Consider the following 26,852-nt stretch of genomic DNA (forward strand, 5'->3'; position numbering starts at 1 on the left):
TTCTGCCATCCTCAGCTGAAAGAGATAGTTTGGCATTCATGAGGATTCAATCCAGCCCCAAACGTGCAAGCTGTCGAGGTTTATGCTATTTGAGTTTGTACATCTTAGAAGAACTGAAAAGAGTCTCCAAGCACCCGGCTTTAGGGGCAGCTAGGTTGCTGGGGCACCAGAGGTGTTAGCATGCAGCCTTAGAGTTGGCTTTGCATTGTCACTGGGGTGCAAATCACAGCATTTGTCTATGTAACGGTAGTTTCATGGGTCTTGTTTTCATCATGGAAAAGTTTAGATGGTACCTGCTGGCCTTCATGAACTCAAGGTCCTTCTGAAGATGAGATAATCTTGCTAGGCTGAGAGAAATCCTGGCTTTTTCTTGTCATGCAGTGTGATAATCTCTGTTAAAATGACATCGTCATGATCCATATAAAAATCTTTAATGAAGCCTCTTCCTGGCAGTTCTGCCTCCTTCCTGCACTGCTTCTTGAATTAAAAATACAGTGGCAAGAGTGTCTGTAGCCAGCTACATGGCAGGGAAGAGGGGTGTAGGTTCAGAGGTGAAGAAATAGGGCTGACCTTTCCTTGCTGCAAAAAACGCCGGTCTAAGATTGCATAAGGCAGAGGAATTAAAGAATTTCTCTGCAGCTTTTGATTCCTTTTAGGAGCAGAAAGATTTATCTTTTGTTGTGAATCAACTTGAATTGGGGCCACTAGGCAACGGTTCACGGGCCAAGGTGGTGATATTTGAGTTGGGATCTAGAATTTGGACAAATGTCACGCCAAGGGTTGAGTTAAGAAGAGCTTCTGAATGGCTCCAAGTCCTCCGGCTGTTCTTGTGAGATTTGACGCCTCAGAACTCCTCCACCTGATTAATGAGGGCCCATTACTCTGGATTATGTGTTTCCTTTCACAACACCCAAGAAATCATTTCCTACCCGTCATCCGCCCCTGCAATGTTCTAGCGTCCTCCACGAGGAAAATGTGACTTTACCCAGACACTGACTTACCTCCAGTCTAACAGGCTCTGGACACTCTGGTGGGTATGAAGTCCCAGAATGAAGCAGGCAGCTTCCGAGTTTACACAGTTGGCGTGGAGCTCAGATACGTATTTATAGCTTGTTCCAGCAGCCTTCAGCAGGCTGTAAGCCTAGCAACTGTGCTGAAACATCTTTGACTGGAGTCCTCTGTATCTCCATTCATTATTACACAGCACTGAGAGTCAGAGCAAGCAAAATCGTTGGCTGTGTTGCCCCTGGATCCTATAGACAAACCCACTGCAATTCTCTGCGCGTCTGTTTTCGGTGTAGCAGACCACACATACAGTACAGGACAACTTGCCAAAAACTCCCATGATTTGACAAATGAATTTCATAGCTTAGCTACAAACATATGGTTGAATTCACCCTGGTATGGCATGCAGGGCATCTGATGGAGGCTGGGGATGCTGGAGTGGTATGCTGAACAGAAGAGTCTAGCGTTTCAAACTCCAGTTCAGTGATTTATTCTCCCCTTCTGAACCCCAAACGTGTTCCTTGTTCTTCAGCTGCGCTACTTTATCCATGACTGTAGAATTGCAGGGTGATACTGCACCTCTGCGCTGCTTTTATGTGTATTTCCCCCCAGAATCTGACTTGAAGCTTCAGTGTTTCTGGTCACCGTCTTTCTTTTTATCACAGAATTATTCCCTCCCTACTCCCAGTAATGTAACTTCACTTCCAAAATCAGACTTGCCTGAAGGAAAGACGTGGAGCAGTAAGTCTTGTGGCACTGCAGGGGAACGCACAGTGTGCATTTATGTCCCCAAATGTCACATCTTCCAAAACTTCACACTTTTGTTTCACTTATCTGTATTACAGTAGCAGTTCCAGCTAAAATAAGGGACCCAGTAAAGCAGGGCAACGATCTAGTGTAGAGACCCTTTTTGCTGTCTTTACAGATTTAATAGAGACTTGAACAAAAGGGACCCCAAAAACTGGGAGAGTTAAATGATTTTCCAGAAGTTATACAGCAGTGCTACCCCATAGACAAATGCCATCAGCCTTGTTGTCCAGCTCAGTCCTGTTCCCATCGCTGTCAGCATCACAGGCATTGCACAACTCTTGTACCTGTGCATGAAAGAGAAACAGCTGGTTTGTGCCTTGCTTTTTAATTCCCTTCTGCTTATGGCTTTACCCATAAATTCAGCCTTACTGATAACTGCCCCCATGTCATTATTGCTGCCTATGCACAGGTTGACGTGGCTGTTGCAGGTATTCCTGGGTCTGGCTGCCCTTGCTGTATGTTCAGAAGCAGAGCCCCTTAAGCAGCTTTTTTTTACCTGCTTGATTTTATTCTGGAGCAGGTAAAAAGGGCTGGCATGGTTCGCTGCATCTTAGCCAAAGGGAGGTCAGGAACTGAGTTTGGACCACATCTTGCCTGTCACTGCTGGAGCGAGTCAAAATGAGAGATTGGCATAAATTCACCTTGAAGGTGGCTGCAGTGATGAGGCTGACAGTGCTTATACGCTCAGTCTCAGGTGAGAGGCTACTCCTTGCCCTCCTTGCCTCTATCCCCATCATTGAGATGAAAAGGCTTAAATTCACCCAGGAATCTGGTCTACTCTGACCACAAGGTTTTAGCTCATTTCCAGCCACAATGTAAAGGCATAGGGGAGTTCGTTGCAGTTGACTGCATGCATATTCTATGTTTTAGGCATGAGTTTCAGCATAGATGCTAGCTTATGTGACATGTAAACATACCCTTATACAGTGACTCTCCTGCTGACATGCTGAACTTGCAGGCAGGATGGTTTACAGCTCTGCTTCCCTTTTTGGGCAGCTAGTTTTGCACAAGTGCACTTTTCCATTCCAGGGTAAATTAAAGTAATATTTACTAGAAATGTGGCTTAGCCTTATGTTATCACTTCAACATACACACATGCTCATTCACACTTCAGAAAGAGTCCGAGAAAAATAGAATATAAGCAATCTGCTGCCTCACTGCTATAATAAAGCATCAAAAAAAATAAAAAAAAGGAAAAGAAAAGGAGCAGTTGTTTAAATCTTGGGGTCTTCAGAGCCCTGGAGGAAGGATGACAGCTCATGGGAATCAAATGATGTTGTCTTACATTAGTCTGCTTCTTTCAAGCACTTGGCTAGTGAGGCTGGCAGAGACTAAGAAATCTTCACGTGGACTTAGTGTTGGACAGTGAGGGTGGTAGCTTTCCTCAGTGATAGTGTGATGCATGTCTTCAGCATTTTCCTGTACCTTTTGGTGAAGAATTCCAGGCTTACCCAATGTATGGTGCATTTTTTTAAATTGCCCCCCCCGCCTTATTTTTTTGGCAGTGGTGTTGTAGCACAGGATCACATAATAGTTGAGATTGGAAAGGACCAATGAAGATCATCTGGCCCTGGCATCTAGTATCTTTTCTCTCAGAGCATCACAGAGATGCCCTAAAAGGATGGAAAAATGGGACTGCAAAGAAATAATGATTTTGTTGTATTGCTCCTGCCCTGCCCTGTATTTCCACTGGGGTAACATGACGAATTATCCATTCATTTTCCTTAGTCCCATTGGTTACTATTATGGTCATCAACCAAACCTCTTTATTGCTAATTTCTCCATTCATGCTCTTCTCCCATCCATCTCTTTTGATTCATGCAGTATTTCAAAGTAGTCTTACTCTTTCACCAGCGTAGACTTGGAAACCCAAGGATAACTGTGTTTAGATTGGCACTTTGAGGGGCCCCTGTCGAAAGCAAAGCTTCACCTCCTCTGGGAAAGATAAAATATATGAAAAGCTAGTAAGACCTTGCAAACTGGGAAAATTTTAAATGCACTTGTATTACATTTACCTCAAGTAGAAGCAGTATAAAGATATACTTCAGTCATAAATAGATTCTAGTTGGATTAACTGGCAATGCTGTATATAAAATCAGATACTTGCGTAATCTTTTTCTTTCTCCAGATCCCCTTCCTAACTTCTTAGACTTCATGTTTGCAAAGTATCAAATGTCAAAATACGAACTGATCATGGATGGAAATGCACCCATCTTGGGACTTAGGCTAGTTGTATATTTGACAAGGAAGTTGCACATTTTATAGAGAAGGAAGTAAGCCTGGTTTTCGTTCTTTATCTCTGTCAGCTCTTAGGTAAATTGAACCTCTTCCTCCAGGGCACCTTTAGAGGAAACACTAAATAAGCCTCAAACAAGGTGGATTTATGGGCAAATTTCAAGTGTGAACAGTAGAAGACTGATGATAAATCTAATTTATCACACACATCTGCAATTTTACCATGTGGTTATTACTATTTTATTTTCTAAGTGCAGAACTTATTTTCCACTGCCCACGGGAATCCATTTCTGTTTATATTCGGTCACATGCGAATAAGCAGGCTGATCTGCGGAGACTGCTTTGCACTAAACAAAATGGGATAATCAAATATGACTGTGGTGTATTTTTATGGTGTATTGTTGAAAGTGGAAGCTATAAACTATCCACCCTCTCTCTGGAAGTCCGTAACAATCTGATGGGAAAGAATAATACGTGTTTAAACAGAGTCCTGCTTAATGAAGGCAAGATATACACGACCTGCAAAAAGTCAGTTGTCATTGTTTTTCCACATCTCCTAAGGGGAGAGAGAATTTAAATTGCTCGTAAAGTTTTATTGTCTGTAGCTGTTGTCTCTATGGCAGCTTGCAGGAAGCTCTCTAACGCAGCTAAAAATGTGAAAATGGTTTCATAAGTAACTAATCTCTTGCCATTTTAGTTAATCCCTGTTTTGCCGCAGCACCTCTGGAGGGACGTGTTTCTCCAATGCAATAGGTAACTGAAGGTCAGTCTGTGTGCCCTCCAGGTCTGTCTGTCTTGCTTATGATGATGAGGCTGCTGGAGACAGCGCTTCCAAGCAAGCCAGAGCTCATCTTGACCTCAGGAATGCAGTAGCTTTTTTCCCTTCTCTTTGCATTTGATTATAAGCAGCAAAGAATTTGTGGCGACGAGCTTGGGCTGGCATCTGCCCCTGGCCCTGCCTGAGCCAGAGGGGGAAGGCAGCATCTCTTGCCAGGTAAAATAAAACCTCTGACGTGTCAGCATCTCAGATGGCACTGGGTCTGGGGAAGTGTTGAATGGCAAGATGTCACTCCGACTGTGAGCATTACGTCTATTCTAGCAGCTTTGCTTGGTTGTGTATGAGTTGCCTTGACCTGAACCACCTTTGCCTCAGCAGGACTGCTCGTAGAGCTAAGGAATTGCTACAGGGGAGCAGAAGGGACAAAATCTGCCACATACTCTGCTATTTGGGATAAGTACGTGATCCGAAATTGTATCCGTGTTGGTGCAAGTGAACCTAGATGGAAATAAACTTAAGAGGGGTTAGTCTGGCTGTTATCGCCCAGACTGAGAAAAACGAAGAATATAACAAGATAGAATGACCAGTGGAAAAATAAATTCTGTGCTTTATAAAGTTGCATTAGTTCCGGTAAGCTGAAATGTTACTCCTAACACAGGCAAGAAGGGCTATACAACAATACTTTCCATGTTGCCCATTAAAGCCTAGGGAAATATGAAAATTCTGACAACTATAAGTGGTGTTTACATTATGGGTGTGTGTACAGTGTAGTTCAGATGCTGTCACTGCAAAAATAGGTCTCTTTGTTAAAAAAATGGTGCCTTCAATTAGATATCTGTTCTGGTGATTGATTTGGCTGTTGCTTTAAGGGGGTAAATATTGTTGGTTTACACTAGGAAGTTTATCTTCCCTTTGCTAAGTGTTGTTATTTTTGAGCAGTTGTGTGGAACTGACGGTCTGGAAAGAGTAATTCCAGTTAAAAGGACTTTGACCTTGTTTTATATCTAGTAAAGGTACAAACTATGGGAATAATTGAATGTATACTGAATTTATTACACGGATATGGTTAGTTACAGAAGTTTCTTGCATAGTCAGAGCCTTAGAGAATAATAGCCCACCACTAATGGAAGAGTGTATTCTTTTGAGAAACAATTGGAAGACTTCCTTATGTTAGCAAAGACTTTGTTGTTTTGATTTAAACCATTAGGGTGAAATATCTATGTTGTTTTTTTAAAAAAAAATCATTCTCTTAACTAATACTTAATGCTGCATATAATTGTATTTACCTTAGTTTGTCTAGCGTAGTTCGTATTATAATTCTCTAAGTATAATAATAAGTGTCTTTAAAAAAAAAGGAGGGGAGAGTATGTTCATACATAATCTTTGCAGCTTTCTCAATACCTGTCTCTAAAATATTCACCAAAATAGTTTAAACTGTACAAAACTTGAGCTGTAAAGCTGAAAGCTAATTTTTCTTCATGTGTAAAGCTCTAAGATGACAAAACCAGTGTGTTTACGCTGGTGTAAGGCAGTTGGAGCTGGAGGTGAGTATTGGGTGTAAACTGAGTAGATGATCTGGTAAAAGTATAACAATTTATTGTGCTAATCTTGCAGTTCCAGCTGTTGCAGCTGTAGAGGCCCTTTTCCCTAAGCCTGTATGACAGATGACAGCTGAACGTTGCTTATATGATAAAACTAAACACTGGCTCCGTACAGTATGTCTCTGCTGGCATGAGATAGCACTTTGTCATTTCAATGTCTAATTGATATCACAGCTGCTGAATATGCAATTTACCATGCAGAGGATATGATTTTTGTTATCCCTGTAGGTGTCTGGGTTATTAAAAAAGTTTGAAATCTTTAATAAAATTAAATTGCCTTTTCTATCCATATCAGCAACAGAGCTAAAAATGAGATTACTTTGTCTCTGAAGTGTCCATTTTTTTTTTTCCAAGCAGTATAAGCAGAATTGTTGTTGTTAAACTCAGCCTGGAAATCCTTATCTCTAGCTCTACCCATATGTGATGCTTAAAAGTGTGCCTGAGACTTGCTACCAGTAATTGGCCTTGGACACCAAGTTTCACACTGAATCATGATGGGAATACACGGGCTAGGATGACCCGCTTGTGCATTTATGCCAAAGATAATTCATTAGATGGGATTTCATAGGCAGAAAGAGCCTCTCTGTTCATCAGCTCTATGTGACTCTTTTCTGATGAGTACAAAATACAATTCGTATGACTCTGTGTCTGTACAAACAGTGCAGTGCAGCTTTGGGGTTGTCTCGCTAGACAAATGTATTGAGTCAAATGAAAGAATTTCTTAAAAAGTAACATTTTGGGTGGTGCTTCCCAGGCATCACCAGATGCAAAGGCATCACCAGTGCTCTGGGGTGGGGGTTGGAGGGAATGAGAGTGTACGTGGAGGAGGGATTCCTATGCTGCCCCACACGTATGTGTGCTCTTCACTGCAAATCTGCTTTAATCCATGCTGGAGGTATAAAAATCATTTCCACGTATATGGGCTAGAACAGTACGTACCGTCCCTTAGGTTTCGATTCTCAACATTAGCATCATTTTGATGTCAAAGGCCTTTACAGAAATATTTTAAAAGAAATTTCCATTCCATCTGCTCCTGTTAGATTTTGAAATTAAACTGATTTGGGATTGGTAAATTTTCAGTCTGTAGCTAGGGATAAAAGATAGATAAATCAGGGTGCTGGCCACTGAATCAAATCTTATGCCGCTGGCTATGGTTGATGTGTTTAAGAAGATAAATATCTCTTGTGATGCATCTGGCCACTGGTATGACCCTTCACAGACAATTAATTCTCTTCAGGGAAAAAAAAAATGTTTAATTGCTCTATCTTCTTTTAAGAGGATAAAGACCACTCCAGGGAAAAAGCCTTTAGAATCCAATAATCCTATTCCCGTGCTGGTACCGTGCCAATAAATACTGTGCCACTCGCATGGAAAGATCTAAAGCTTCCCAAATCTTTAATGCAGAATGTTCCCTCTTTCTCCGTCTGCCTGAGTCCAGAGGATCCCAGCACCACAGAGCTGTGTGTTTACTTGAACTGGGAAACTGGTGACAATTTGATCAAGACGTTTCCATAGACATTTACATTTCCTTCTCATGCTGCAGCGGCGTTTCCCTGGCTGAATTTCTTTGCCCTCCTTGGTATCTGTAGGCAGCAGACGTCACCCTCCTGAGCCTTTTGCAGGTGTCAGCAGCCCACACTGTCATCCCAGCATGGCTTGTATGAAGCATCCTTTTAAAAAAAACCACCAGTCCTGTTGATTTGTGCTCCTCTTTCTAAGGCTTAGCTGCTTATAGCTGGATCTGATTCAATGACTCCGTTCACTGAAGTTTGCTCGTGTCTCAGATGAGCCTTGACACTGCCTGCATTTATCACAACACTTTATATCGCTCCGTTCTTAGCACAGTAGAGTCTCCAGACCTTGACTGCAAGGCTGCTCGGCCAGGTGGAAGGAAATCGGTCTCATGCTGTAGGTCAGTGCTAGGAACAGTTGGAAGGGAAATTGAACTGTTGGACAATTCCACTGCGGAGCTGCAGGGATTGGCAATTTCAACTCAGCCTAGTTGGCTCATTCAAAAGAAATACATAAATAATTTGGTCTTAGGCCATAATCACTGTTATGACTATTTGTATGATAATTTCGAGTACTTCAGTTTTGGATGTGTGACCTATAAGACCAGGGCTTCAAAAAAACCAGATAAGTGCCAAAGAGTCTATATAATAATCTAATGGTGCAGAAATCGGTGTGTGCTTGGGTACGTCTGTGAATTCACATTCCTGAAGAGAGCCATGTGCTTAAGTGCTTTGCTGGATCTTTTTTTCTGCCATCTGCTTGTTACAGGGTTCTGTGCAGGGCTTGCTAGGTCAAAACTGGTGGTCTTATGGTTAATCAGTAATCAATGAGGATGCAGGGATCAGACTCTGCTTAATGGTTTTTCTAAGAAGCAAAGGAGGAGGGATGATCGTCAACAGGAGAGGCTGGAATGCACTGCTGAAATTGGAGGGGAGGTGGAGAGGTTTCCTCCCAGCAGTGCTTGTTTTTGTTGGAAGATAGGGCTAGTTTCTGTGCAGAAAGGTTTAAACAGGGGTCCAGAAGTATGAGGGGAGCAGGAAGATGAAAGCATGGAAACAGGGCGAACTTAGTCTGAAAGAGATGGAAAAAGGAGAGGTTTGGCAAAGAGAAATCAGGTTATATTGATGGGGAAGGCACAAAGTGATGAAGATACCATCCCTTTCTTGCCTGATTTCTTCACTCATCCAATGTTCAATTTACACTTGTAAATCACTGGCTCATTTTGACTTTGTGTTGATAAATTATAACACAAAAGCTTTGGTTTTATTTTTTTTTGGCCCTTTATCTGGACAGCACAGGGTGTTAGGTATGTTTGAACTGTTTTGCATGGGTCACTGCATGCCTGGCATGTTCCTTGAAGATAAGTGAGGTCTTTTATCAGGTCAAGTACATACTAATGACACTTTCTATCAAAGGGATCATAAAGGTACCGGAGAAAAATGATACATAAGGAATTATCTGAGATAGATATGTTTCTTGTGTCCTAAATTAAATTGGTGGATTTTTGTTCTGCTCTTGATAACACCTTTGACTCTTTGTGCAGTGGCTCTTTCCATTGTATTGTTAATTTATTATAGAAGTCTTCTCTAATAACAAATGTTGGCAGATCTATCAAAGGGGTGTTTTGAATGAAGGTGAGCAGGCAATGTGAGGAATGAGTAGATACTCTTTTGCTTGTCAGTGCTTTGCAGTGGGGTTTTCACGCTCCTCAGTCTGTGTTGGTGGAATTTGCTGCCAGGTGAACTTCTGTCTATCGAGTTGCACTTTAGAGTTTAATCTTCCACTTTGTAGCATCTCTGGCTGGCTCGTTGGAGGAAAAAACCTCTCTAAAATATATACGGAATGTGGTAGTTTCTTGCAGAGTTAGAGTGGACAACGTCGAATGCAAATAACTTGCAAATGTGGCTTTAAAAAGAACTAGTTATGCTAACCTGAATAATTTCTGTGGACGAGCATTTAGAATTGATATAGCCTGACTTTGGTTTAACTAGAATCAGGATGAGATCAGCTGACTTTAGATTTACCTTGAGTTTTACTGGCAACCACAAAAGTGGAAAAAAAGTCTTAGCTGCTCTGTGAGATGGGCACAGGGGTAAATGGCCACAGCACAAGCCCAGGTAGCCATCTCTTCCTGGCTTTGGCAGAAGAGTGAAAACCAGCAGTGAGTGACAGCAGCTTCTCCAACTGCTCTGGGTAGCCCTAAAGGCAACTTCACCATCACTCCTGGAGATGCTTCACTGGTTATTCTGGCATAAGCATCATCTGGGGCATATTTGCAGCCAGCAGTCCCAGATGCTCACAAGTGCTGTTCCCTCCTCAGGATGTTCCTATCGGCAGTTATTTGACTGAGCTATGATTTTATGGTATAATTAGTTCTTTTCTATCTTTCCTCACTGTCAGTCTCTCCATCCCAATAATCATGTTTTCTTCTTTACCCCAGCCTCCATATCCTGCTGTCATTCTAAAAATGCTTCTGTGATGTTAAATCTTTCCTGGTTACATGATGAGAATTAATTCATTCTGACACAGCCATGAAAATCTGATTCAATTCCTTTTTTTGGTATCTCAGTCACAGTCCTTGATCACAAATCGGCATGAGTCAGAATTTCCCAGGTTATTATTTCCTCAGAAAGGCTGATTGCAACCCTGTCTCCTTATTTAATGTCCTTTTCCTGACTGCAGTTAAGCCGAGCAGTGATTTTGTTTGGAGACCTGTCTGTTGTTCTGTCATTTGATGTCACAAATGGAAAAGAAGGTGACACTGAAGACTACCCCAGACCAGTTTCCCATCATCAGGTCGTGGAGTCCATGCTGTCTCTGCAGCGTGAAGATGGCTACAGAAAGCAGTAGGGTTTATTTCTCTGGAGACTAAAAAAATCTTAGGTCACTGGTGGAAAGGGAACACAGTGGCTTTATCAGCTTGTGCCAGGATATGAGAATTTTGTAGCGTCAGGTATTTAGACTGGTCCTATCTTCTGCCCAAAATATCTGAACTATTTCAGATACTATAGATACCTTTGGAATCCTTTTGGGTTCAACTGGGTAAACGAGTATCTTATCTGGAATTACTAGAAGTAAAGCAGAATGAAAAATTAGTGGGAATTACTCTCTCTGGGGCACGTCAGTCTCTCAAATTTTGTATCTGGAGGGCAGGGCTGAATAGGCTGCTCATTGAAAGAGTGGAATGCCCTCAGTCTGTGTGGCATTGGGCTGGGCTGTGGCCAGAAGGGGTTTGGAGGTGCACGGAGGTTTCCCTGCCCTTACGCAGAGTCTCTGGAAGAAAATACAGGAGGAAATCCTGCTTCCACTTGCCATTGTACCTCTCCTTATTCTGCAGGGTGTGCTGGGCAGCAGCTGAATGGGCTGCAGGAAGGAACAGACATTGCTGCTTGCAGGTCACAGAAGGCAGGCGAGGTCCCTGAGCATTTATCACTGCACAAATTCAATGCCCAGCTTGAGGATGAAGGAACCGTTTCTGTGTTTTCTGTTAATTACTGCAGTTTCCTTTTGTGGTTTTCTTGGGTTCTTCAAATAGAGCACTAGTAGCTTTATTATCTACTTGGGTTTTTTGCTTGTTTGTTTGTTTCCTACCAAGCGCTAGGACTTTATTTTCTTCACATTAAAAGAGAAAAAAAAATGCCCTGACAGAGATTGGTCCATTATTTTTATGAGGGCAGGAAAAGCAACCAAGCAGTGCCTGTGGTAGAAAGCCTTTACACTCAAGTACATCAGATGAGTAAATAATGGATAACGGGAAGGGACAAAACCCCATGTTTAATTTCAGTGGTAAAGGATTCAGCTCCTGATTCAGGCTCAGCTTGCTCATCTTCCTGGGGCAGATCACGCAAGTGTCTGATTTCTGCAGGTAGAAGTGCCGTTTTTCCTTCCTGACAGCAGATAGTGGGTTCCAGCTTCTCTGAGTTATTGGACTCGTGTGCTACAGTGGGCATGCCAAGCTACCAGTCCAAGAGAATTATCTTACCTTTGCTTAACTTCTGTGCCTTGGGAGTGTGTTTCTGGCAGAGACCCGAGTTACTGTTTCATGATTCATTTTTATATCGTGTTGCACTGCTAGAGGCTGGGCTGTAATTCTCCTACCCTGCTAGGCACAACTGTTACTAAAGGTGAGTGAACTCAGCCTCCCTGAAAATTCCCAAACACTTCTCAGCATAATTAATGAGGATAATTAGGATAAGATGCTGCTATGCTGAGCAGAATGAGTAGCCTTTGTGAGGCTCATCCATTATTAATCAGCCGTGTAATTTCCCTTACTGACAAGGTGTGATTGCCTTGTTTTAGGCCCAACTGCATCTTCACGCTATGAGCAGTGATGAGACCCTTTTGCCTGCATTATTGTGAACCACCCATTTGGGAAATGAGGATGCTGTAGGTTGGAGATACTGCCTAGGGGCTCACTTATGACACGGAGAGACAATAAGATGCTGAACAAGCAAGGAATTAATTCTTCCTTCCCTTTCTCCTCTCCGTACGAGAGACGGGCTTGTTTTTGCTGGAGCTTTGCCTGCAGTATAGAGCCAGCGTGTGCAGTCACGCTTAACCTTTGGCGTGTCAGAAAGCAGCTTATGGTGGGGGCAGAAAGCCTTTTGTGAGGGCAGTATCTGCCTGCAGGGTGGAGGGGGGGCTGGGGGAGCTGAGTGCAGGGGTACCAGCCCTTAATTAATACACTGGAAAACAAACTCCTCACATATGAAACAAATGTACCACTCTGATTTAATACAACCAAATAGTTGTGCTTGGAGTGACTTATAATGAAGAACAAATCGGTATATTCTTCATTAAAAACACAGTGATAGCATAACAAACACAACCTTATTGAACTCCAGGAAGCATAAATCACTTGTGGTTGCAAAGCGTTGTGAAAAATAATTATGATTCATTGCTGAACTCTGTTTTACGGTCTGTGAAAAAAATTTATGTTTTGCTTTCAAAAAGGCATTTCTCTTCATCTAAGTTGTTGCAGTTAGGGGGAGTGGTAATGATGCAGAAGATAGCTGAGTGATGTTACCTTTTTTGAGGATCCCTACAGCTGCTGTTTTTGTAGTGTGAACAGTGATGCTTGGTGTTGACAGAAAAGCTCCCATGGATCTGAGCTCCAGTGATTGGAAACGTTGTGTTGTGCAATACACCCCCAATTCCCCCAAACCTACCGTGATGTTGAATTCCATCCACTTAAAACAGAGCCTATGTTTAACAATAATTTAAATCATTATCCTGCCTGTCAGCTTGGAGTTAAGGGGCTATGCAACTGCGATTCTCTGTTTAGAAACTGCCTGGAATAATAACTTTCAGATGTCTCAAATATGCACCACTTATCTATAACATCTAAATACAAATGTCTCCCCGCTGAGCAAGCCCAACACTGTTTACCCATCATGTCCAAACCATTCCAGAGGGTTTGCTTGGCGTGGAGCAGAAGACCTTATATCCGCAGCTCCGACAGTGCTGTCAGTGTAATGTTTTTCAACTCCTCTTCACCTTTAGGTGATGTGGAGAAAGAAACAGCCTAAAGCCTGGGGGTGACAAGTGAAGAATGTCCCTGCGTGTGTATCCCCACCTCCTGCCCTGATGCTGAGGGTAAAAGTGCAGCATGAGCCAGCCCCGTGCTCTTGCAGACAGGATGATGCTTGGGCTGTTGGGTCCCTGCCAGCCTGCTGTGAGATGATCCAAATGCTGAATCTTGCATGCCCCAGACACGCTGGGGCTGGGCAGAGCCGAGGCACTGTCATTGGCCTGGGGGCCCCGAGCTCTTTCTCTGCATGCAGACCTCAGTAGGACCTGTCAAGTCTCATTGAACATCAGGCTCTGCAATTGGCTTGCACCGTATGCTCCCCCCAGCTACGGCGCTGAAGCTGTGCGCCGCACAGCCGCGTGGCCCTGCTGCTGTGCTGGATGTGGGCACTCAGAGCATCCCTTGAGGGGCTGCACAGGCGATGGGCTACGGTGTGGGGCTGTCCCTGCAGCTCAGCCCTGAGTAATCAGAGCAGGGAGAGCTGAAAAACCCCTCCTCGCCTTGCTACAGCTGATCCTTGGCTTTTCATGGGGGAGCCCCTGTGATTTTGGAGGGGTGTCCCAAAGGTGTGACACGTCTCATGGCACCCACGCCTAGGAAGAGGGGGATTTCATTCTCAAAACTGGCATTGGATGCCGAAGGCTGTTGCACGATGTGCGCTACTCTACAACCTCATGGGATATGATACATAGCCTCTAAATTTCCTACTGCGTTCTGGGGAACCCCACGCAGTGCTTGGGCTTTGCTTCTCCTGAACACATAGAAGACCCTTATCTGGCACACAGGGCTCTGCTGCAGCCAGTGAAGGCTGAGTAAGGAGAAACAAGAAGCATTTAATGCATCTTTTCATCATCTTTGGTCCGTAAGTGAAGTCTGAGTCAGGGCTAGCTGCTAGATCTATGCAAATGTTATTGAAAATTCTCCCTAAGGCTCTTATCTCTTTGCTCTCTGTTAACTTCTAGATTATCTATTGTGCAGTGCTGCTGTTAGCCTTATACTAACATCAGCAAATTGTCTGAAATGTGTGCTTTCTGGACATTGAAAATTGCTGTTACTTTATTGGGTCTTATAGACAGCGTGAAAGTTAGCAAAGCCCAGCTTGGTACCAAATTGTTTTATATGGCAATGGTTATGGGAATAAGCCTTCCTTCCCCTTTATCCAGCTTGGAAAGCAGCTAGCGTGCATGTCCCTCCACAGCCACCCAGGGCTGCCACAAAGGAGCACTGCTGATCTGCTGCCTCTGTGGCCAGGTTGGGCTCCCAAGAGTGTTTTTCAGAACAGCTACAGTTATTGGAATATGCTTAGTATTGGCTGAGCTCAGAACATGTTTTCTTCTTCCTCTGATAATTTTAATGTAGGCTTCCTTGTAGGGTTGTGGTTTGGGGAGTAGTCCTTTATAGCTTGCTCTAAGCCCTCTCAGGAAACCAGATCTGTGAGACTTGATATGTGGTGGCTTTCTTCGTGCAGTCTGCCTGCCTCCGTGGGCATGAACATACAGTCCAGTTTACTTGGTTGAAATGCTGAAACTGCGTTTAAGTTCTTCTTGAAATATTAATTTGTTTTGATGTAGTAAGCCAGGGTTTTCTGGTGGTGTTGTTTCTAGGCAGAAGCACGCAGAGGCATGTGGCTCCGGTGCCCACTCAGCTTGCCACTGCTCCAGTATGATAATTGGTGAGAAGCTCCGTGTGGGGAGCTGTGTGGCTCTGCCACGTTCAGAAAATGAGCTGCTCTGAGGCCACCTTCACTCCATTCATCCTCCCACTTTGTATGGTAGGGGATTCCATCTTTATAGGCCAGTCCTCACACGTAGCAGTGTCAGAATGGTTGGAGATGGGAATGGGAGCAGCGTGCAGGACCCACAGGCTCTCTGCCCTCAAGCTGGCTCCTCCTGCGTGCTGTTATACCAGTTGCTCTATCAGCATCTTGTCATCTCCTCAGCAGCTCATCACTGACTTTCTCACCATCACCCGTGACAGAGGGCTTGGAGCAAGTTAGAACAGCAGGAAATTTTCATACTTTTAACCTCTTTATCCATCTCTCTGCCATGTACCAGCGTTGCTTGTGTGTGACTGTTAAAAACTACCTATATCACTTACACAGAATGTCATATTTACCAAGCAAAGCTTTGCAGCTTGGCCGTGTGCGCAGGAGAATGATTTGCAGATACCAGAACTGCCTTCATGCTGTTTGTTGCTGTGAATTTGTAGCGGGTGTTTGCTGCCCTGATGGAGAGAAGGCTGTGATCGTGGATGCTGGCATCTCAGATGTCTTCAGTGTAATGTGACCAGTGATGTGTTTCTTCCCAAGTGGCATCCTAAGGTGACACAGCAGAGTGACAGACAGATGGTATTAGCTTGCACAAGAAGTTCTGCTGGCCAAAGAGGTATAAGCAGCTGGTGTGACCTTTGTTGTTAGGTCCAGTAGTCTCTGTAAGGAGCTAGGGCTAGTTGAATTTATTAGGGGTGGGAACTGTTTGCTATAATAAACTAAAAGTTCAAAGCTGAATTGAATCTCAGCTCCTCTGAAACCCCCAGTGCTCTCCAATATGGTGTTTTGATTACCTGAACCCATTTTAAATGCTAGCTCAAGCATCAAGCCTTCACATTTCCAGTTAGCTGTTCAAGGAAAATAATTTTAATAGCTACCTAGCTATTCATCAGGATTAGGTCCTGCTGCACTAGTTTGGATAGCACACAAGCTAAGTGCAGCATATTCCCAGCTTCCCTTGGAACATCCAGAGGCACAAAAAACCATTTGCTTCTGTAACACAAGCATGTTCATCTGCGCCCGCTCTTCATGCCACTGGCCACGTCCAGTACCAGGAGAGGAGGGGCTGGGAGAGAGCCTTCTCTCCTGTTATTCCTGGCCCTGATGAAAACTTGGAGAAGCAGGAATATCAGCAGGAAGCATGCACGCTCATACCTCCCACCCCTGAGTCGATGTGGATGCAGAGGAGGAGAGTATCTGCGTGCTTGGGCACTTACCCAGCTGCCCACCCCAGCAGCAGCATCATTGCCCACTGCTCAATTTGTGCATCCCTGCGTGTCTTGGTGTTGGGGCACAGAGCTCAGCAGCCTCCCAGAAGCACCCCTGGGATTCCAGTGGAGCAGGGAAAGTTAATTTGCTCTGTATTTATTCTCTAAGTTTAGATAGCTAGTACGCTGCTTTGCCACATGGGGAGGGGAAAATGCCTTATTCCATCTGAAATGTTCCTTTCAGCGGCCCATGCTGAACTGAAAGCCCTGGCTATCCGGCCCTGAGCCAGGGTTCACACTGGTGCTAGACAGTGGTGGCTTCAAGACTCAGGGATGCACATGGCTTTTCTCTCTTGTACATGTATCTTTGTGGAGGGTTCAAGAAGTTTCCTTACTTCATCTGTAGCATTTAGTGGAAAATGCTAGACAATTAATAAAAGTTAACTAGATCACGGTTGTTTTCTAATTGCTGCTGGCTGGCTTTTCCTTATCCAGCTTCGCTGGAAAATGTTGGAGGATTCCTGTGAGAGGCTCAGACACCCAAACCGATTTAGTTGTCTAATTGGTGCAATAGTGGAGACCTGTCAAGGGTGACACTCACTGCCATCCACATAATCACTGAGAGCTGGAAATCTCGTACGAGTCTGATTTCTTTAAGTACTTTGACCCTTTTGATTGGCTGTGGAGGCTCCTGGGACAGCAAAATTTATGTAAGACATTTTGTAGTGTCATCTTTTTTTTTTTTTTTTTCAGGTTAGGAAATGTTGAGGCTGGATGGAGTTCAGCAGGGTGAGAGGGGTGGTTCTTTTCCATTTAATAACTGCTGCTGCTTGTTCCTGAGATGTGTCAGTTGCTTTCCAAGGGGCGGCAGGATGGTATCTGCTTTCTATCTAGTAGGACAGCGACCATTTTACTCACTGAATGGTCTGGGTAAAGATAAAATACTGCATCTTGTAGAAATCTTGATGGTGAGACAAAGCCTTCTCACTAACTGAAGATAATGGGGGATTTTTTCTGAAGCTCTGTGTATTAAGTATTTACAGCTCTGGACACCTATATTTATACATCTATATATATTAATAACAAATCAACAAAAAAGTTCCCAAAGCAATCGCCACAAGGAGGTCAGAAATCTTCCAGACTTTCCCCATTTTCATGAAAAGCAAGGGAAAAGGGATACATTGAATTTTTCACACGTTTTTCAGTTGTCTAGACGGTGCTATACTGAAATAACACAGTGTGTCTGGCTGAAAAGGGAATTCACTTAGGACTGCAGATCCCATGCAGACAGCAGGGAGGAATTGTTGAAAAGCTTCTGTGAAGGGTGAGAGCAAGCTGTCCACCTGGGCTCTGTGTCTCAGGAGAGGTGCTGCAGCTGAAACTGGCCATCGGCTGCAGCTCTGCGTCCCTGGGAGTGAGCAGGAGTTCAGCTGGAGCCTTCAGCACATGCAGAAACTGCAAATGATGCAGAAGAATGGACCTCGTCTCTGCTTTTCTGAAAAACAGAGAATTACCCATGTTGAAAGTAAAGTAAAACTGAAGGGAAGAGTTTAGCTCTTGCAAGTTCTGTATTCACAATACTTTAAGGATCTGAAAAAAAGGAGAAGAATGAATTTGTTGTGGATTCTGTTGTCATGGGACTGTTCTGGCCCTGTGCTTCCCCGTGCACAGCAAGCACAAGATGCAATTTCTGTGTAAGGGGAAGTGTGGTGGTTCCCTTGGACACTCAAATACCTCTTGCTTCCTCCAGCTGGACATGAAGTGGCATGCTCTTGTTGTTCTTTCCATGCTCCTCCTGCCTCCTCAGGTACCAAACACCCAGCAGGGAGACACCTAGCAGAGCTGGAGCTGTGCTGACATATTCAGGTTGTGACACCTGAGTGGCTCTTGGAACAGGAGCAAGTGTGGAGACAAACAGATTAAGTCCTCACTTCACGCCACTCACCCTCAGGGATGCAATGAAACATTTTCGGTTGAGCATGTGCAGTGCAGGGAGTGAAAATCAAAGAAAAGTGTGTTGCATTTGAATTTTAGGTATAGCTACTGTTTATTTTTAATGCAGGCAGAAGATTCAGCACTGTAGCTGCCTACCAGCACAAAGTCCTTAAGTTATTGCAAAATGATCTAGCAGGAGAACATTCAAGTATGAGCTTCCTCATGCTGGGAAGCAGCATTGCAGTATAGGATGGTCGATGCCTTCATTGAAGAAACACTTAAAAGTTACGCCAAGTGTCTCCTCTGTGTCTGTCTGTCAGCGTGGTCTTAACTGAGCAACGAGGAGCTTAAGTCAGTGCTTTGTGTTTCTCTTTGAGGAGCCAGGAGATACCTCTGTGTGTGCCTGCTAAATGCAGAAACTCGGGTTGGAGCTTTTGAGTTATCAGACATGAAGTATCCAATGATTTTATTTAGATACTGGATGGTGACAACGGATTTAGCCACTGTGGAAACTTCAAAGCTAAGATTTCCTCCAAAAGTAGGGAGTGAGAGTCCCCTGCAGCCCTGGGAAGGCTGACAGGTACATTGAAGGTGCTTCACGCTCAGCCACACGAAGGGTGATGAAACAGCAAGGATGGAGCGGAATTGCAAGTGATTGTCCCTGATTACTGTGCAGTCTATAATACATTTATTTAAAGTTTTTATGGACCGTGTTTCCCACATAAAACTGCACAGATTTTCAGGAGAAGTTCATCTGCTGGCCATCTGCTCCCAAGAGAAACGCTTAAAAGGGCCCTGTCTTCATTTTGACACCTAAAACGTTTCAGCATTTAACCAGGCAAGTGTGGGATCTGTCACTGAGGGTCTGGGACCTCACCTCCTACAGACCCTGGGGGGTGTTCAGAGCGTCAGAAGCTGCTTATGGGAGCAGGACTCGAGCCACAGCTCGTGGAGATGAAGTGACCTCCCAAAGGCAGGTCCTGAGGGATGGGAACAGAAACTGGGGAGCATGACTTTCTACCTCTTACTTTCAAGCACAATTAAAGCACAGACTGTTCACGTGGTGCAGTTGGTGTCCACAGATGTGGTGGGAGAGTGGTGGGAAGGAGCATTTGGGTGGAGGTAGGATGAGTGAGAAGCAGGAGAATGGGGTGAGATGAAACTGGATGTTTGTGGGTATGGAGAGGAGGGAACCTTAGTGGTGAAAGTGGAAGTAGAAACCACACCAAAACACTAATTCTGCTCAGTTTCAGAGAATCCATAATGATTTTAGAACTTGTTCACGGGACGACCCACCCAGTGTTTCTAATCTGAAGTCCTGTTGCCTAACACATTTTTGGCTATTAGCGTTTTCCAATCTATTGTGTAAATAGATTCTATTTTTAAGTTTTGGCAAACAGCTTCCTGTGAAAAGCCTGATTCCTCCACCACTTGTCCAGGGTCCCATTGTCCGGGGTCTTATTTTTCCTTCCTGTTTCACATGAACATGCAGAGCTTTGACAATTGTATTTGTAGTCCTGAAATGTGAATGCCTTCTAAAGCTGGAAGGAGTCTCTCAGGTTTGGAGATTGACCTTTGGTTTCCAGCGACAGCCAGGATGGATTTCTGCGATTTTTCATGTTGCCTGGAGTCTGACTTTGATTAATAGGGCTGGATATTCAGCAGAAATAGCAGGAAACCCTTGGTGATGAGATTTATTCACACTCTCCATGCATAGTTTCAGAACTGCAGGGCTAAGTTCCCTGTTCGAGGTGAGTGAAGCAATGTTACACCAGGGGTGAGCTTAGACCATTGCTCATGAAGGAACAGAGCAGCTCTTTCATTCAGCCTCCCCCCATATCTCTCTGATCAGCAGCAGACTGTGCTCCATCAAGTCTTGCAATAATGTCATGCAAAATCACATGGTTTTCCGTTGAAAACCAGCAATGATCCCATTGCTTTCGCCTTTTGTTTATCATTCTTAAGAAAACAGCAGATTCTGCTTAGTTTTAATAGAGTAGCCTCTTGCTGGCTGGAAATTGCTAGCTGTGTTTGAGAAAGGTTTCTGCAGAACTTCTACACTGGCTGAGTGGGAGGAGACACTGGGGAGACAACCCACTGGGGGGATGTGAGGGGCACCTGGAGAAGCTGATTTGCATTCTGATTATATTTTTATGGACAAGTGGGGTTGTTACCAGCATCATTGTGACCTGCTCCCTTCTCCTCTGGAAGCCTGGGACGATGTCAGAGACCGTAATGACTGGGCTGCAGGGACAGTTTCTTCAGGGCATGTGGGGTTGGTGGCTGTGCCAGCACAAAGAAAGGGAGCCAAGCACTCACACCACGCACAGGGGGGACTCTCCGAGGAAAGAGCTTTTGGTGCAGCTTCATCTTTCTCGATGGAGCAAATGAGGGTTGCAGGGGTAGCAGAGGGAGCTGTTTGTTCTACAGTTAGTCCGAGATCTCTGAAGCCATTTTCAGCTGTAGATAAATGGGGTAAATAAATCCTTGCACAGAGATTGTCTGCAGAGCACTGGGGATGTAGTAGGACACTGCGGGGGTTATTTTAGAATTCTTCATTAAGATCTCTAGCTGTCTGTGAGTAAAATCTCGCATGATTAAAACAAACCTGATTTTAGTAATTGCTTTATTCCTCCCTCTTTTCCCTGTATGGGGCAGGGAGAGTGACCAAAGTATTTTTTTCTCCTGTTTGCTACTTAACCTTTTCGTTTAACCAGCACTGTGAAGCAGTATGTGAAAACGCTCCTCGTTTACCTGAGGTTTTGTGAAAAGCTATCGCTTTTTTTAACAAAAGACAAATTTAGGACCAAGTTTGATCTGACAATATTGTTTTCAATCCAGGATTGCTTTGAACCAGCCGCTCATCCTCCTTTTGTCCTGAAGGGCACTGTGCTGGATTTCACGGAAGTTGAAAATGACATCTCCTTCTGTTTAAATATTCTCAGCATTCCTTAGGAGCTGTAACGTGGCTCATCCACTGCATAGCAGCCAACGGAACCTGTAGGGTATTTGTTAGCCCTTCTTCTGCCTGGTTCACCTAGCAGGCAGTGGCTGGGCTGTGGATGCTAAGCCAGGAGAGTGAGAATGTGCTGACTGCCCCTCTGCAGGCAGCCCTGGGAGGCAGTGCTAACGCAGCAATGCATTTTGCATCCTTTTGCAACACTGCAATGACTTTCATCTTCCTCCACGGGCTCTGTCACAGGGCATCCTCCTGGCTTGGAGAGCATCCCCTCCCTGCGAGCCAGCCTGGAGGCTCTGCAGTCTCTTCCCGGAAGGTCACCACTAAAGTATCAGCAAGCATTTACTTGGCTCTTTTAAGTGCCCCTTAGATCAGAATTTGACCCTGGTTCAAGCAAAACAAGCAACTGCTTCTCCAGCTTTCAAAGCAATGTGAGAATTTTAAACTGATTTCAAAATAAAGACGTTCAGCTGGCAATGTATTTGAGCATAAACATGCACTCACCAAAGAAAGATCCTCAGAGAAATTCAGCTGCTGAATCCTTGACCTCCAAAGGACCCCTAAATATAGTATTGTACGCAATGTGCCTCTTGTTGTGGGTGAGAGATTAAGAGCTTATTTATTTATTAGAAAGTGGATTGTAATGTAAGTAAATTGGTGAGTTCCAAGGCTCTCTCCTTTTTGCCAGATGCTGGGAGGATGTTTATGGCCACTGTAAATAATTTCATAGTTTAATACAAATACATTGTTAGATATCAAGGGCTGATGGCTACATGTTTATGGCTCAGTTGAGGATTTGTCAATTCTTCCACAATATGAGGAAGAAAAGTATTTCAGATATTTTACAAATTCCTAGGAAAGAAAAATCCTAAATGTGTTCTTCATTCATGGTGCTGTGGGTTCAAGTTGCTTTTGCTGAGCTCTCCTAAGTCTCATCAAGTCAATGAGATCAGAAAATGCTCAGCATCCTTCAGGATCCAGCCCATGCATTTTGGAGACTGCGAAGGCTGGAACTTTAATGACACAGACAGGATTCCCCTGCACTCAATATGCAATCTGCAGATCGCTTTGCTGCTGCTGAATGACCTTTACCAAGTTTAGCTTTAAATGAAATCAGATCCTTTGCTGTCAGCCGGGCAGCAAGGTGAAACAGCATAAGGAATCGCTTTATGTTGTGGCTAAAACATAAGTAGGACTGAGCAGCATCTGTGGGTGCTGGCAGAAGGGTGGCTCCGGAGGGAAACCTGCTTTCCAGACAAAAATAGGACATAGAATGAAAATGGGGCTGCAAGGAATTTCCTTTTCAAGGCATGTGTGCAGTGAGGAATTAGAAATCAGTGAGGTGACGTCAGAGCCTATGTGGGATGCTTGGTATGATTTTTGTGAAAAATCTCAGTGCCTCGGGGGGAGATGGGCAGAAATGAAGTGTTACAGATGCTTCATTTGAGCTGTAGGTCTATTTTCAGCCTTTGTGTGGATGGCAGCAGAGGGCCTGCAAATATCAGCAGAAGCTGTGGGCTGCCTCTGCCGTGCTGCATTGTGATGGCTGCATGTTCCTGTGCTCTGCTCTCCATAGCAACGTATTTTCAATGTAAAACCACAGAACCAGCTGAATAGTTATGAGCGTTTACATTCCATGTGCATGGGGGAAAGCTGATGCTGAGCTGCTGCGAGGCAGAAAAGGTCGTAGCTTTAAACTGCAGCCTAAGCTGAGCTTTCAGTCTGGAGTTGAAATGCAGTTTGATGATGGGAGGTGCTCAGGCACGTGCACTTACAGACACCTTGTTCTCTTTCAGGGAAAAGGGACCCTCTTTATAGTACCCGAGAATCCCACTAAGAAACGTTGTGTGGACATGAGAAGGCCAGGGAGGTAAAGGGAAAGAGCTTGCAGGGCTCAATGGCTAATCCTGGCTCTGCCTGGCTTGCTTGTGTCTGTCCCTTGAATATTCTAATTTCTGGGACCAGCAGTATATGTGCTGGTGATGGCTTTGAGGTGGTTTGGCGGGTACCGCAGCAGCAGAGCATCCTCTGAGTGAGTGCGTAGCTGCTGTTGAAGGAGTCAGGTCCTGCGGCTCTGCCTCCAGCTGTCCGTGAAGCAGGGAGGATGCTTGGCAGGATGGCAGAGGCACGGACACAGTGACAGTGTTCAGCATGTCTCTGCTGGATGACTGGGAGTGCTAGAGAGCAAGGCTGCTGACCTGGAAAACAAGCTGAGATTAAGAAATGTCAAATTTCTGGGGAGGAGAGGGTTTCCTGGAGGGCTGAGAGTGGAGTAGGTAGACTGTGGAGGTTGCTTGGGGTGTCTGATTTCAAATGGACCATGAAGCCTGTCCTGGCCTCTGGGAAGGACCACCCTGACGCCCTGTTGCAGCTGGGAATCGCCTTCCAAAACTGGGCACTGGGGCATGAGCGACTGGGGCTGGAGGGCACAAGCAGAGATGTGACTGTGTTCTCCTGGAGACAGAGTGGGAGGATGATGCCTTCTAATCAGTGGCCTTTGGGCAGCTTCTCACAGGGTTAATGGAGGAGCGGAGAGCTTGAAGTGGACGTGAGCCCACTGACCTTTCTGACTTGCACCCATGGAGGTGTTTAAGGGACGGGTGGACGAGGTGCTGAGGGACATGGTTTAGTATTTGATAGGAGTGATTGGACTCAATGATCCTATGGGTCTTTTCCAACCTGGTGGTGGTGGTGATTCTATGATTGTGCAGTTGGCTTGGCCCCAAGTGAAGCTGCTGTGTTAGCAGTGAACTGGCACCCTCAGCTCTGCAGCAGCATCACCTGCAGTTAAAAAAACCTGCTAGCCCCATAGGTGTTGTTAGGGTTGTAGTAGTTGTAAAAGTGAACCCAACAGCCATCCGGTTATTTATTTCCTTATTAAATTATGTTGGCTTCATGTTGCCTATAAATATGAATTTTCAAAGTGCTACAAACCTCACTCAGGAAGGAATTTACATCACCTGGGCCCAGGAGAACACGGGCAACTGTGATGGCTTGAACAGACCTGAGTGAAATGCTTCTGGCAGGATGAAGCAGTGGAATGCAGTGGACAGCAAAGCTGTCATTAACCATTCCTGCAGATTCCTGCCACCGTGGCAACCTGTGGCCCTTCCTCTGCAGATGGGGCAGTTTTTCTGCTGCAGGCAGCTCTGCCAGCTGTGAGGTAGCTGTCACAACAGAAAATGAACCTCCTCTCTCCCTGGTGGGGTGCAGAGATTAGGCTGCGCTGCACTGGCTGCCAACACGCAGCAGATAGGGACAATTATTCCCCTTCTCGGGTCTGTCAGTCTGCCTGCCCTGCTAGTGAAGTTTGCGTGGTGTGTTGGGTGAAGGGAGAAGGCTGTAGCAGCTTGGAGTCGTTTTGCTGTTAAGTCCTGATGCTCTCAGAAGTAGTTCATGCTTCCTTCCAGCAGTTCTTATAAACCTCATGGGTTCTCCATGCTGTTTCAGGGACTAAAGGCTGCCCTGCATTTTCCTGAGGTGCCTGATCCTCTTGGGAATGGTAGATCTGCTGACAGCAGCGTTTTCCTTGCCTGCATCGCGTCGGTGCAGAAGTGGGACCGTGCCTGTGCACCACTGCGATCTAGTGGAGGGAACGATGCTTGGCTGGTGGGGATTTCACGGGTCTGGCAGCTCCTCAGAAGGGCTGTTGAGCTCTGGCTTGAGGGTTCAGCTCTGCCTGGAGAGGCTGTGGAGCCCGTCCTCGGTGAGGCGGTGTCATCTCCAAGTGGCCGCTACGTAACAGACCGAGTGCAAAAATGCACAGGGATTCACAGCCCTTACAGCATCCAGTAGGGAGAATGAAAGAGCTGACAGGGTGTATACGCAGCATCTCTCACCCTGACCTTCTCTCCCCTGTGTTTATTGGACCCTTTCACTACGTTACATCTAATTTGGGCCTTAAGCTCCCCTGGGATGGGACTTGCCATTTTTAACTGCCAGGCGCAAGGCACACCTAAGCCACCTTATAAATAATATTTCTGAGCAGAGGGAAACTTGACCCTGGGACGTAAAGGGGTGGCTATGGCAACAGCTGCCTGGATGCTTTATGCCTCCTATGGACACAAAGCAAAAGGGGTCGGTAACAGCGTGTCATCCCGGGCTGGAGCAGAACATGTACGGCTTCATGGGGCCCTTTCTGCACGTATCCACCAGCTTCCTCCTGAGCATAATTCATCTACACTCCTCTTTGGGATTTTTTCTTTTTTTCCACCTCTGTTACAGAACAGAAATACAGCCACTCGTAACCCTTTCTTCTCTGTTTTAGATGTTAGAATAATTTGAGATCATCTGCTTCTTCTCATCTGGCTTTCAGAAATGTTTTAGCAACTGGGGTTGCAGCTGCATTTAGCATCTGCCAACCTATGCTGGACCTTGTTCTCTGTGTGAATCCTGTGGCTTCAGTAAGGTTACGCTGCCCTGACTGGCAGCCGAATGGTGGCCCTCTCACAGATTCTTGCTTATATTTCAATTTGCAACTTCAGAAAAACCTCCTGTCTTTCTGCCTAAAACTTTTGAGGCCACATCCTATGATTGGTGCCTTCAAATTAGTTTTACTGATAGACAAAGTGTTGAAGCCTTCCCTTGAGCGAAGTGAGAGTAGAGTTTGTCCTTTTGCTTGTCAAGGAGTTAGTGGAAGCAGTGGTAACAAAATCCAGCTCTTTAGTTCCTCTAGTTTAGGAGTATCAAAATAATTTGTAAAGAAGTCCCAAGCCATAGCAGAATGAATATAGAATTTATTGTAGAGACGAATTTTTCAATTACTTACCTTGGCAGAAGTGGGCATTGCTTCTCTCTTTGATTTTCCTCTAATTTTGTCCAGTCGTGATAGCTAGAGTCACTGATTCAGGGTTCCTATTTTAGGAAATCTCCTTTGCTGCTCACTTCACTGACATGATGCGATGGGACGCTGATGGAAAGTGGAGTTTAGTAAGAACCTCTTTATTTTTTACATGGAATGTGGTTTTTAAACCTTATCCTTTGCCTCTGGCTTCGGAATACTGATGTGTTTGTATGTATGTCCCTTGCCTTCAGTGGGATAGAAATACTTGTTTAGCTGAAGATGTTAAAGAGCTGTTGGGAAATGGAACAGACTTAAACACGTGCTGAACTTTTCTGAATTGGTGCAGACTGAAATAATTGTGCTATTTTAAAACAAGCTCATCAAATACAACCTTGATTTACTCTTTCCATGTGTAACTGGGAAAGCGCATCTTGCAGACAACACCAGTTCTGGAGCAGGAATGGGGTGGATGGGGTGCGGTGGCTGCACTGTCATTTTGTACATGTGGAAAACAAGTCAGGAATTTTTTAAGAGCTTCTTTGTGCTGGATTCTGGGGTGGAAATTCTCCAAGAAAGAGACAGTAAAAGGAATTAAAACAAAGGAAATATTCTGGACAAATAACATTATGTGCATTCTTTAGAAATATAGTTGTTGTATCTTTAGGTGAGGAACCAGCTTGGAGGAGGAGAGATGATCTATAAACTTAATTAGTTATGGCTGAAAAATT

The 26,852-nt window shown here is 44.7% G+C and overlaps 1 protein-coding gene across 3 annotated transcripts in view; it reads left to right on the top strand.

The window, feature by feature from the left end:
* Positions 1 to 26,852, top strand: part of NEURL1 (neuralized E3 ubiquitin protein ligase 1) — a 152,781-nt gene that overhangs the window by 95,536 nt on the left and 30,393 nt on the right. The gene's annotated exons all lie outside the window — the stretch shown is intronic.

The sequence above is a fragment of the Phaenicophaeus curvirostris genome, chromosome 9 (genome assembly GCF_032191515.1).
Source record: "Phaenicophaeus curvirostris isolate KB17595 chromosome 9, BPBGC_Pcur_1.0, whole genome shotgun sequence".
Taxonomy (NCBI): Eukaryota; Metazoa; Chordata; class Aves; order Cuculiformes; family Cuculidae; genus Phaenicophaeus; species Phaenicophaeus curvirostris.